The sequence below is a fragment of the Prosopis cineraria genome, unplaced genomic scaffold (genome assembly GCF_029017545.1).
Source record: "Prosopis cineraria cultivar Desert tree isolate PC_DT_omini unplaced genomic scaffold, ASM2901754v1 PC6, whole genome shotgun sequence".
Classification (NCBI taxonomy): Eukaryota; Viridiplantae; Streptophyta; class Magnoliopsida; order Fabales; family Fabaceae; genus Prosopis; species Prosopis cineraria.
This window is the reverse complement of record NW_026555337.1, coordinates 10,272,063-10,284,668: the sequence shown is the minus strand read 5'-3', so window position 1 is coordinate 10,284,668 and position 12,606 is coordinate 10,272,063.

Genomic DNA, 12,606 nt, shown 5'->3' with positions numbered 1-12,606 from the left:
GAGAATTTTCAGTTAGAAACCTGCATGCATGATTAATAAAGATCAATTAAAAAAGAGTAATTAAGTTCCAAGAAATTGCGTAGAATGACCCCTTACATGTACTTCAGGTTTTCGTTGGAAGAGTCAATTATGCTGTGTGGAAATTCACCGCTCAAGCTTTTGAAGCTCAAATCTCTGCAATTAATTAAAACATATACATGAAACACAAATAGTGCCTAATAAAAATAACTGAAGAATAAGGTACAGTCACAACGATATATGAGGATTATGGATTGGCAACATATGAGGATAAAGCAACTTACAGAATTTCTGAACTTTCAAATTTACCAATGTAATTTGGAATGGAGTTATGGATGAAACAGTTTCTCAGCACCCTGAGAGTAGAACAAAGTATGAAACAATAAATTTCATTAACAATTGTCTGTCTAGCGGAAAGAGTTAGCCCCTCATAATATGACAAATTAAAATTCAAATTCTTGTTAAAAAAATGCTCATATTTGGTACCCAATCGTCGAACAGGATTGCCTCTACTTGTGGGTAACAAAAAACAAAAAAATTGCTCATTTGCACATTGCAGTAGATATTTCATAAAAATAAAGTTCGTTAATAACGCTTTTCAAATATTTTCCTTTCTTTTTATTTTCTCTCTTTAATATTCTTTCATAAATAAAGTATTAAATGAAAAGTATTTTTAAATTTTTCATTTTTGTTTTGAAAAAGTAAGATTATAAAGTATATTTAATAAACTTTATTGATACTCCTTACTTTTAGCTGAAGTATATATAATTTTATTTAAAATTATCTTATAAATTAGAATAGAGGGAATATTTCTTTTCAATAAAGAGAAAAAATCATGATAGAGTAGATTATACTCACAAATATTCAAGATTGCTCCAATTCCCAATAAAATTCGGTAATTTTCCTGATACATTGCTCCCATCGCATGCACTACACAAAAATTCATGTAAGGAGAGAGATTTAAGGATATTAAAGAGATAAAAAAAAAAAAAACATCCAACTGATCAGAGGAATGTTGATTATATCACTCACAATCCTTCTGGTCCTGTCAGATCGCGAAAACTTTTAGGTATTATTCCTGACAAATTACTTCCAGAAAGAACCCTGCAAATTTATAAGCAGAAAACACCCAAAAACAATATCAAATTGTGAAAACCTATGTAATCGATTTGAATTTCACGAATGACTAGAGTCCACCTACTCAATGAGTGTCTCAATCATAATTATTGAATTTCATCAATACTTAAAAATTATTAAAGTATATTTTCTCCAAAAATTCAAAACAACCAATTACTCCTCATATTTGCCATCCCCTTTAAAAATTTGAAATCTAATACAAAATCTCTTATATGATATGACGTGAAACACTCATTGATGCAGTAGGGAGTTACAATGCAAGTAAGATAAAAGGCATTATTGTTACATAACACATATTCTTACAATATGTGTAAATGCTTCAATTTTCCGAGACTAGGAGGTAGAGTTCCATCTAACAGGTTATCTAGCAACACTTTGAAGAAAGCAACAACACCATAAAACCATTTCTCAATTCAGAATTACTCATCAAAACTTATTGATTTGCAGTTACAGCTCCTCCAAAGTTGTAATACTGCCAATTTCCCCTGGGATTGGACAACTGATTTCGTTACCTCTACAGTATCTGAAACATACGTTTGAGAGATGAATATATAATTCATTCAGTCAAATTGTTTAAGATTTTTTTTTTGATATGGTTCATACGTTTTGATCAGTACTTACAATGCAACAAGAGTCTAGCAGAGCTCCTTGGGATGGATCCGTTTAGATAATTATAAGACAAGTCACTGCGACATATCAAAGCTAGGTTTCAAAACATCAATTTCTCAGCCACGTACACACACATCTATATTATGCATATACAAACCGATAAAAGAAGTATTGATTTACACCTACAGCTCCTTCAAAGTTGTAATATCACCAATTTCCTCTGGAATTGGACCAGAGATTTGATTAACATGGAGGTATCTGAAGCGCCATTTTAAGAGACGAATACATAATGCATTTAGTCAAATAGTTCAAGATTAATATATAGATGCATGAATGTAAAACATGTTTGGATAACATCCAATGCTCAGAAATGAGGAGGAGAAAAATAGGCAAGATAGTGATAGGACGTCATTTCTTAACTCAATTTAAATTTGTATGGGCCCTCACTCTTTATTTTATATTAGTTATTAATTTTAATTTTATCCGATACAGGATTTTCCACATGAATTTAAGTCTATTCATTTTTTAACAATCTAACAATTTTAATTGCTAGCTTAAAATGAAACAAAAGGGAGTCTAGCAAAGGTCCTTGGAATGGATCCATTTAAATTTAAATAGTTGTAAGCCATGTCATTGTGACATATCAAATTAGTTACGTTTCATATCACAAAATAGCACATTTCAAATATCAAACTCTTAGGCGCGCGCGCACACAAGGTCCATATATGTTGTACTGAAAGGAGTGCCTGAATCATTTCATATCACTCACAGAGTTTCCAGTTTCTCCATGTTGCCAAAACTTTCTGGTATTGTCCCTAAGAAATTATTTCCAGAAAAATCCCTGCAAAATTGTAAACAAAAAACACAAATGAAAATTAAAGCAATATGAAAACCCAGCAATTGGTCCTACTTGCATGAAAAGGAAAATTAATCTTTTAGTCCCTCAACTTTTAACTCACTTGTAACTCAGTCTCTCAACTATGACTCGCTGCGACTCAGTCCCTTAACTTTTGATTTACCTATAATTCGGTCCTTTTTTTTAATTTTTTTTAAAATTTTTTTATCAAATAAGAGGGATAAAAAAATATTCATATATTATTTTAAAATACCCTCTTCTTATTCATTAATGTGAGATATAAGCTAACATGAAAAAAAATTAACAAAGGTTAAGGGACTAATTTGTAAGTGATTCAAAAGTTGAGGGACTGAGTCAAAGACGAGTTATAATTGAGGGACTGAGTCATAGTGAGTCATAGTTGAGGGACTTAGTTAAAAGTGACTTAAAAGTTGGAGGACTAAAAGATTAATTTTCCCTGCATGAAACCAACATGCAACACTTAATTTTAAAATTAATTCCCTTTAAGAGAAAAATAAATTCATATAATTTTAAAATTAATTCCCTTTAAGAGAAAAATAAATTCATACCTCTATCAATAATCACATGAATTTGAGAAAACCATTCTCTAAGTAGATAGACCATCTCTATCATATATATCCATTCAGATGCTTCATGCAATGCTAGAATTAACACACATAGTTACTCCCTTTGGACAAGTGATGTGATTATTCCATTTATTCCATCAACACGGGAAATGGACGGTTCTTCCTAGAACAATATTCTCCCAGATTGAAATAATAAGGTGAAATTGCATTATTTCCTATTAACAAAGGGAACTAAGCGGTTTTGGTAGACTTTGATGAATGCACTACTATAATCATAAACATTCTCAACAGAGTACAAAACGAAAATTTTCCAGACTAGGAAATTAAATTTAATCCATCAAATATATATTTCCTATCAACAAGAGAGTTTGACAGTTTAAAACATATTGATAAATGACCCACTTTGATAATAAACATTTTCAACAGTGTGCAAACAAAATTCTTAGACTAGGAAATTAAATTTAATCAATCCAGTAGGTATTTTTAATCGACAAGGAAACTGAACGGTTTTACAATAATTCGATAAATGAACCACTTTGGTGATAAACATTTTCAACCGTGTGCAAAATAAAACTCCTTGGCTAGCTAGGAAATTAAACTTGATTCATGAATAATATATCGCATCAAATGTATCCGAAAGGATCAAATAATAAATCTTAGTCGTAATCAAAATGTGAACCACAATATACAATTATTAATTAAATAATGATTCTACACACTTTCACCTTCTCAACATGCCAAGGCTTTATAACTAGTATAACTTGTACACGAGTTGATTACTTTCATGTGCCAGTGGACCATAATGCTTATCAAGTAAGATAAAAAAAGAAGCAAGGTAAATATTCTTTTGCAAAAGTGTGACAACAATAAGAATCATTTAGGAAAAATCACTCCTAAGTTCCTCATAGGGATTCTAATTACTACAAAGTCTCATGAAATATAGTCTCAAATATATTATTTTAAATATATTTTGTTTTAAAATTATTAAAATATCCTTGTTTTACTTTATTTAAAAAAAAACAACTTTGCCTGTTGCTGGAGCTTCGTACAACCATTGGGCCACTTGTATTTCTTGATATAATAGTGTAAAATATTATATATATTTAATAACTTGTATCCAGAATAGAAGTGACAACTCAAGCAAAGGGTAATGATAACTTGACATAAAAAAATGACAACTTGAAAACATGAAAATGACAACATGACATAGGAAAATGACAATTGAGCATAGAAAAATGACAATTGGAACATGGGAAAGTGACAACTTGAATATTAGAAAATACTATATTTAGTTTTATTTGTAAATCATTTTCAGCATTTTTACCAAAATTAAGAAAAACTTTCAATCTTATTAATTATGTTTAAAAATTCAACAAGTTTTTAATTTTATTCTTATTAAATATACATATTTTAACAATAAAAAACCCTAGCATTTAATAACTTTCCTAACATTTAATAAAGGCAAAAGGGTAAAGATAGACAAAATAATCATTGAAGATGCCTTATAAATAAGCCCAAAACAAATACTCTCTTTATGCTCTTATAAATAAGACTGGAGAAGTAATAACTTGGTTATATGAAAATGACAACTAGGGCATAGAAAAATAATGACAACTTAGGCATAAGAAAACATCAACTTGAATATCGAAAAATGACAACTTGAGATAGTGAAAATGACAACTGGCCATAGGAAAATGGCAACTAGGCATAGGCAAATGACAAGTGTCCATAAGAAAATTAATAATCAATGAATATAAGAAAATGACAACTGAGCATAAAAAATGACAATTGAGTATTTTCAAATAACAACTAGGACACTAAAAAAATAATAACTTGGGCATGAGAAATTGACAACTTGGACATTGTCATTTTTCCATGCCCAAGTTGTCATTTTTCGATGTCATTTTCCAATATTCAAGATATTTAGTAGCGTCCATTTTGTAGCAATAAAAATTAAAACATCACTAATATTAAAGGTAAAGTAAAGAGGTGGCATTTCTCATATCAAATGCCACCACTCATAAATTACTTTTTTATTTACAATTTTAATAAATAATAAGAGGTGGCATTTCAAGCATACTTTTATACTAAATTAATATTTTGTTAATAATCAGAAGCAAAGATGTGGCGTTTTTAATATCAGAAACAGAGAGGTGGCATTTTCAATTGAAAACACTACCTCTCTACTCCATTAAATAATTATTTATAGATTATTTAATTAGTATAAATTATTAATATATATACATATTATTTAATAATTAAAAGGCAAAGAAGTGATATTTTCTGAACTTAGAAATACCATCTCTCTATTCTATTATTGATTTATTATTTTATTTTATCTAATTAAATAATTATTTTATTATAATTTATTTAATTAATAATTTTAATAAGTACATCATATTATTTAACAAATAAGGCTAGGGAATTGTGGCATTTGCTGAGTTTAAAAATGTCACCTTTATACTGCTATTAATTTAGTATTTTATTTTATTAGATTAAATAATATTTAATTATTATGTATTTAATTATAATTTATCATTATTATATATTAATATTAATAAATTAATAAATTCAGAGAGAAACACCACCTCTCTTATTTCATATTTTTTAATTTTTTTAAATTTAAAATAATTACTTTATTTATTAAGTACATATTAAAAATATATATTATTATGTAATAATTGAAAAGTAGAAAGATGACATTTTTTGAGTTTAAAAATACCACCTCTCTACTATGTTATTAATTTATTATTTTATTTTATCAAATTAAATAATTATTTTGCTATAATTTATTTCATTAATAATTTTAATTAGCATATCATATTATCTAACAAATAAGGTTAGGGAAGTAGTGTTTGCTAAGCTTAAAAACATCACCTTTATATTCTGTTATTAAGTTAGTATTTTATTTTATGAAATTAAATAATATTTTATTATTATGTATTTAATTAAAATTTATAATTATTTTATATTCATATTTAATAAATTAATAAATAGAAAGAGGTGACGTTTCCAATGATGGGAAACGTCACCTTTCTTGTTTTATGTTATTTAATTTTTTAAAGTTGAATTAATTAGTTTATTTAATTAGTACTTATTAAAAATATATATTATTATTTAATAATTAAAAAGCAGAAAGGTGGCATTTCTTGAGCTTGGAAATGCCACCTTTCTACTTTGTTATTAATTTTTTATTTTATTTTATTAGATTAAATAATTATTTTACTATAATTTATTAAATTAATTTTAATTAGTATACCATATTATTTAACAAATAAGGCTAGGGAAGTGGCATATGTTAAGCTTAAAAACATCATTTTCATACTTTGTTATTAATTTAGTATTTATTTTATCATATTAAATAATTTATTTTATTATTTATTTAATTAAAATTTATAATTAATATATAATAATATTTAATAATAAATAAATGGAGAGAGGTGGCATTTCCAAAGATTGGAAAAGCCACCTCTCTTGTTTTATATTATTTAATTTTTTTATAAGTTAAAATAATAATTTCATTATAATGTTTTTAAATAACTAAAAGCAGAGATGTAGTGTTTCTTGATTGAAAAACGCCACCTCTTTTTTTTAATTATATATATATATATATATATTCACTAGTTACATACCTTCACGAAGCACCACACATTTGAGACTTCTAACCCTAATCTCCAGTATCATGCTTTTTTGCCATTCTCGTATCCATCTCCTCCTCTAGAACCATGGGCTTCATAATCGGCACAAAGAGCGTAGGAGTAACTTCTATCTATCATCGTCATTTTGAGTTCCTGATTTCTCCTTCCTCTTGATTTTTGTTTCTTCGTAGCTAACATCGCCATTGTCTTGTTAGCTAATATTGACGCAAAGGCTTACTCTTTTTTGTATGATTGTACAGATCTGTTTAACTCATAAAAATTGGTCAGTAAATTTTGTTACTCCATCTGAATGGTTCACTCATAATATATATTGTTCATGCTTTGATTCTTTTTTTTAGACACATTGCTCTATGGTGTTCTTATCCTAACCGTGCTACTATTCATTGGAAGTTCAATCAAAAGGCAAGTTAATTTTATATTTTTACCTCTACATATATATATATATATATATATAATCTTGAATATGTTGTCACTCTGATTTTGATTCAAATTTTTGACAGATTCAATAGATATGCAAGAGAAGTATTTGAGGTACTCTATCATGTTTTTTTTTTTTTTTATGATCTTGCTAAATTTATTGAAGTTTTGTGTAATGCAAAATTAATTATTTAGTTATGATAATTGTATAGATAAAAAATTATTGTATAACTTAGCTATATATTTATTAAAAAAGTTATGTATTTGAATTGATGAATATATGAAATATTTTATATATATATATATATATATAAGTTTATGCTTGCTAATTTAAAAAAAAACAAAGGAAGAGAGGTGGCATTTATTAGAAGAAATGCCACCTCTTTCCTTTTATTTTTTTTAAAAATAATTTTGAGAGATAGCATTTTTTATTTGAAGAAATGCCACCGCTGTGCTAGCTTTTTATGATGTTTCATTAATTAATGAAATGCCACCTAAGGCTTTTAATAGCATTGAGACTTGTAGCATTTTACAAATGCCATGAAATTCAAATTTTGAATACCACCAAATATTTTTTTTTGGTAGTAATGCAAATTATGTACAATTATATATACTTATTAGAAAAAAATTTAAATATTTAAAATAAAATCATATAGCATACTTCTTGTTTTTTTTTTTTGGCTAGAATCATATAGCATACTCTAATCCCTTATAAGGTACTTTTCAAAAATAAAAGTTTGTCTAAATTATAAGATATCCAATTAGGATATCAAATGATACTCCATTTTTACTTCCTACAATTTTTTTTTGTAGCTTGAAGAAGGCATGATGAGGTTCTCTTTAATTAATAAGAGTATGAGTGAAATATTAAAATATTTTTTAAAAATAAAACAATTTTTTCTTAATCTACTGAACCACAATATAATGTATTTTCTAAAAGTCCTAGGTTTTATAATTGTTTTTTGGACTATACTCCTATTTTATTTATTTCTATTTAGAAAAAAATTATGCATTAAAATTTTAATTATCATTATTAACACACTTATAAAAAGTATTTAATGAACATATAACTTAAAAGATGTACAATTTTTTAAGAGATTAAGATTTTATATGACTTTTTTCTAAAACTATGAAATAGTTGTTAATATCACATATTATAGCCTAGAGGGAATACACACACATAATTTATGTATGTGTGTGTATAATATAGAATAATATTTTAATTGTAGTGTTATGTCTATATCCCCTTCCTCTCATCGCATTCCCTCACTGCTCACACAGGCTCTCCCCATGGTATGAGTGTAGGTGTTCATGGGACAAGATGAAATCGGGACACCCCTATCCCGTGTCTCATCCCAAAAAGTTATGAGGATTGAATTTTTGTCCCATATCCTATCCCTTTTCGAAAGTTGTCTCATTCTATTAGGAATCGAGACGGGACAAGGATGGGATCAAGACGTCCTGACGTCCCAACAAAGAGGACATTGTGGGATAAAAGCCAAGATAATAACATTTATTAATTAAAATTTTAAATCACATAACTTATTAAGTTTAAAATCAAAATAACACAAGGATATAAATTATAACAATTATTGAATTACATTAATCACAACTATAAATATACAACTTAAAGTCAAGTATATATGAGACATAACATATCATGATAGTAATTACAAGTGATCTCTAGGTTATAAGAGCAACAATAACAGACAAACCCGACACAATATCAAGTCATTATTCTTTTTCTTTAGTTGTAATACATAAGCCAGTGACTCTTCTTAAAATAAAGCAAAAAATATGATCTAAACAAAAGTTATTAAATAGATAGATATAAGAATAAATTATATTAACATAATTAATATATTATAAAAAAAGATATTAACATATATTGCTTACTCTCTATCATTAAAAGTTTCAATATAAATCACTTTTAATTTTAAATAAGAACAGCAAGTATTGAAATTATAATTAATATAAGTATAAATTATATTAATATAATTAATATATTTTATGTATATTTTTAAAATAAAAAATAATATATATCTATATATATATAATATTTAAGACGGGACAGGATATCTCGAGGACAATCCCGTGTCCCTTTTTATCCCAAACTCATTTCCTGTCCCATCCTAATATGACTAGGATTGGTGTTTGTAAAACCAAGATACATCATTTTAACTACCACATGATATACACCAAAGGATAGGACTATTGTGTGTGTGTGTCTCCTAAAAATAAAATAATGTCACCAATGGACTTGCTTTGAGTCTTTAAATCACTAGTAACGGAGAATGACCTTGGAACACACACACACCCACGACTTGTCACCAAATTCCATTCACAATTTTGGCCTTCGATTCACCTATTCCAGCGTCTTATTTTTTAGGTTATCGCGTCATTGAAACAAATAATTACAATTCAGAGCATAAAACAGACTACAATCTAATACACAATCATTTGTCCATATCGTATGCTCTTAGGCAAAGGACAAATTAAATGCTTGGCAGTTGTCTACGTGACTGACATATTCAGCAGACATGATTTTATTTCCCAATCAGGATAGGTTCTTCCATCCCTGCTTGTAACCACCGCTAGTACAAATTAAATTTTAACGATATATTTTTTACCACAGTGCATAAACAAACTGTGGTAGTAGTAGATTTATTGGTACTTTGGTAAATAAAATGAAAAATAGATCATTTACTGCTACAATTATTAACAAAACTGTCGCCAAAAATGTATAAAATAAAATATAAAAAATTAATTAATTCTATAAAATTAGTAATTATATTCTTAATTATTTCCTATTAATTGAGTAATATTTAATATATATGAATTATCTATAAAATAAAAATATTAAATTAATTTTATTTTAAAAGTTATATTATTTTATGAAAATAATTTATTAATTAACAAATATAATTTCAGCAGATTCAATTTAAATTTATATTAATTAGTAATTGAAATCCCAAAATTTAATAAGCTTAAATTAATTATTTCAAAATTGTGTCTGAATTAATACATATTTAATTTTATTATTTCATAAATATATCTGAATTAAGTGATATTAATAAAGAATTAAGTGATATTAATAATATTGTCAGAATTAAGATGCATTAAATACGTCTTAATTCAGACATAATAGATAGGAACTTATGACAGTAATGATTAATAAAAAAATTTAAAATCATAAAATTAATTTTTTTTTCCAAAATCTAACATGTTAATTATGTCTTAAATAAGAAACAATTAAATTTTAAAAAAAAACAAAAACAAATTTAAAAAAAAAGCTTATTTACGACTATAGTCTCCCAAGGGAGTGTCGCCATGAATGTGTCTTTTAAAAGACACATCTATGGGCTCATTTACAGCAACAACCTCTCATAGGATTGTCGCCACAAATATGTCTTTAAAAAGACACATTTATGGCGACAGGCCTTGTTATCGTAAATTCTGAGCTGGATTCTTTAAAAAAAATTTAAAAAAATTCTTCATAATTTTATCAGAATTAAGACATGTTAATGTGTCTTAATTTAAACATAATAGATAGATTTATTAAATTAAGGATTAATAAAAAATTTTAAAATTAGAAAATTAATTTTTTTTGAAATCTGACATATTAAATATGTCTTAAATAAGGAACAATTAAAATTTTAAAAAAATAAAAACTTATTTAAAAAAGAGGTAATTTATGACAATAGTCACTGGGTCAACTGTCGCTATAAATGTGTCTTAAAATAAGACACATTTATGGAAAAAGGTGATGGGTACTTGTCACCGTTAATGCTCCCCTAAATCCCTTAGCTCATGTCATGTCTTGTCTAAACTCACAACTCTAGCCAACTGAACACTTGCCCATAGCTTCAGCCATTTTAGTCACCCACAGCTCGTTCAAGTCTCCCGTAACTCATCTTCCCCTTAGCTCATCCTTAAGCTCCCTTATTCCCCCTTAGCTCGCATAGCTCCCGCAGCTCGTCTTCCCTCTTATAGCTCCAAAGCATCATTGCCCACAGCTTGTCACCCCCCTTCAATTACTGTGCCCCCAGCTCGCCATCGCCATCGCCACTTTCATTGTGTTTTCCTTCCCTTGTCCCTGCACATCTTAACTTTCAATTTTTTTTAAATTTCTTAATTACCTTTTTATGCTTTACAAAATTAATTTTTTTGCTAATTTTTTTGTTTTTATGTTCTTTTTAGTAATTTTTTAGTTTGTTTCTTGATAATTTTTAAACACATATTATCATAAATTAATTACAATGTTGTTTGATGGTTGTATGTGATAGTTTGAATTGGTTGTTGATTAAGGTTAATAGTTATTGGCAATTCAATTTAATTTAATCATTAAGATTTGTTTAATTTTGTTCAAATTGTTGTTTTGGGAAGGTTAAATAGAACAATGCATTTCAATTATCCTTTTAGCTCTACAAAAATAATTTTAACCTAAATTTTATTACTTTTTTTTTACTATTTTTCTGTTTTAGTTTTTTTCTTGACATTATTTTTGGATTTTTATCTGACGGTTATATCTAATAGCTAAATTGGTTGTTGATTAGAGTTGATAATTTTGAAAATTCAATTGAGAGGTTAAATTGAACAAATTAAGGGGTCTAATGCCCAGGAAATCTTACTGCTGCCGAATTTTTTAAATTTCAAATTATAAATTATTTGTTGATATTTGAAATAGGTAATGATGAACTGTAGTTGGATAGATACTTTATGAACAAGTGATGAATATGAAAGAGGGGTAGATCAATTTCTAGAATTTATAAACAACAATGTTCCTCATAATAAAGGATTATTTTATTATCCTTGTGTTAAGTGCTTAGATGAGTTGCAATGAAATCCTATAGAGATTAAGGATCATCTAATTTGTTTTGGGTTCTACAAAGCATATAGACAATGGGTATTGCATGGTGAATCTAGAAAACATGGTACGCCACAAGTGGAGAATGATGATATGGAATTTGGTGATCAAATAGAGGATATGTTATGTCACATTGGCATTGAAACTGTTGAGAAGTTGCACAAATATGATAGCTTAGGCAATGATTCAGAAACACCTTTGCATCCATAATGTACAAAATATACAAGACTAATAACGGTGTTGAAGCTATTCAACTTGAAAGCTAGATATGGATAGAGTAATAAGAGTTTCATAGAGTTGCTTAAATTATTGAAAGAGATGGTTCCAGAAGGGAATACACTTCAGAGCAGTTACTATGAGGCAAAAAAATATTATGTCTAATGAATTTAGGATATCAAAATATACATGCTTGTCCCAACTACGTATATTATATAGACATAATTTTGAAGTGTTAGA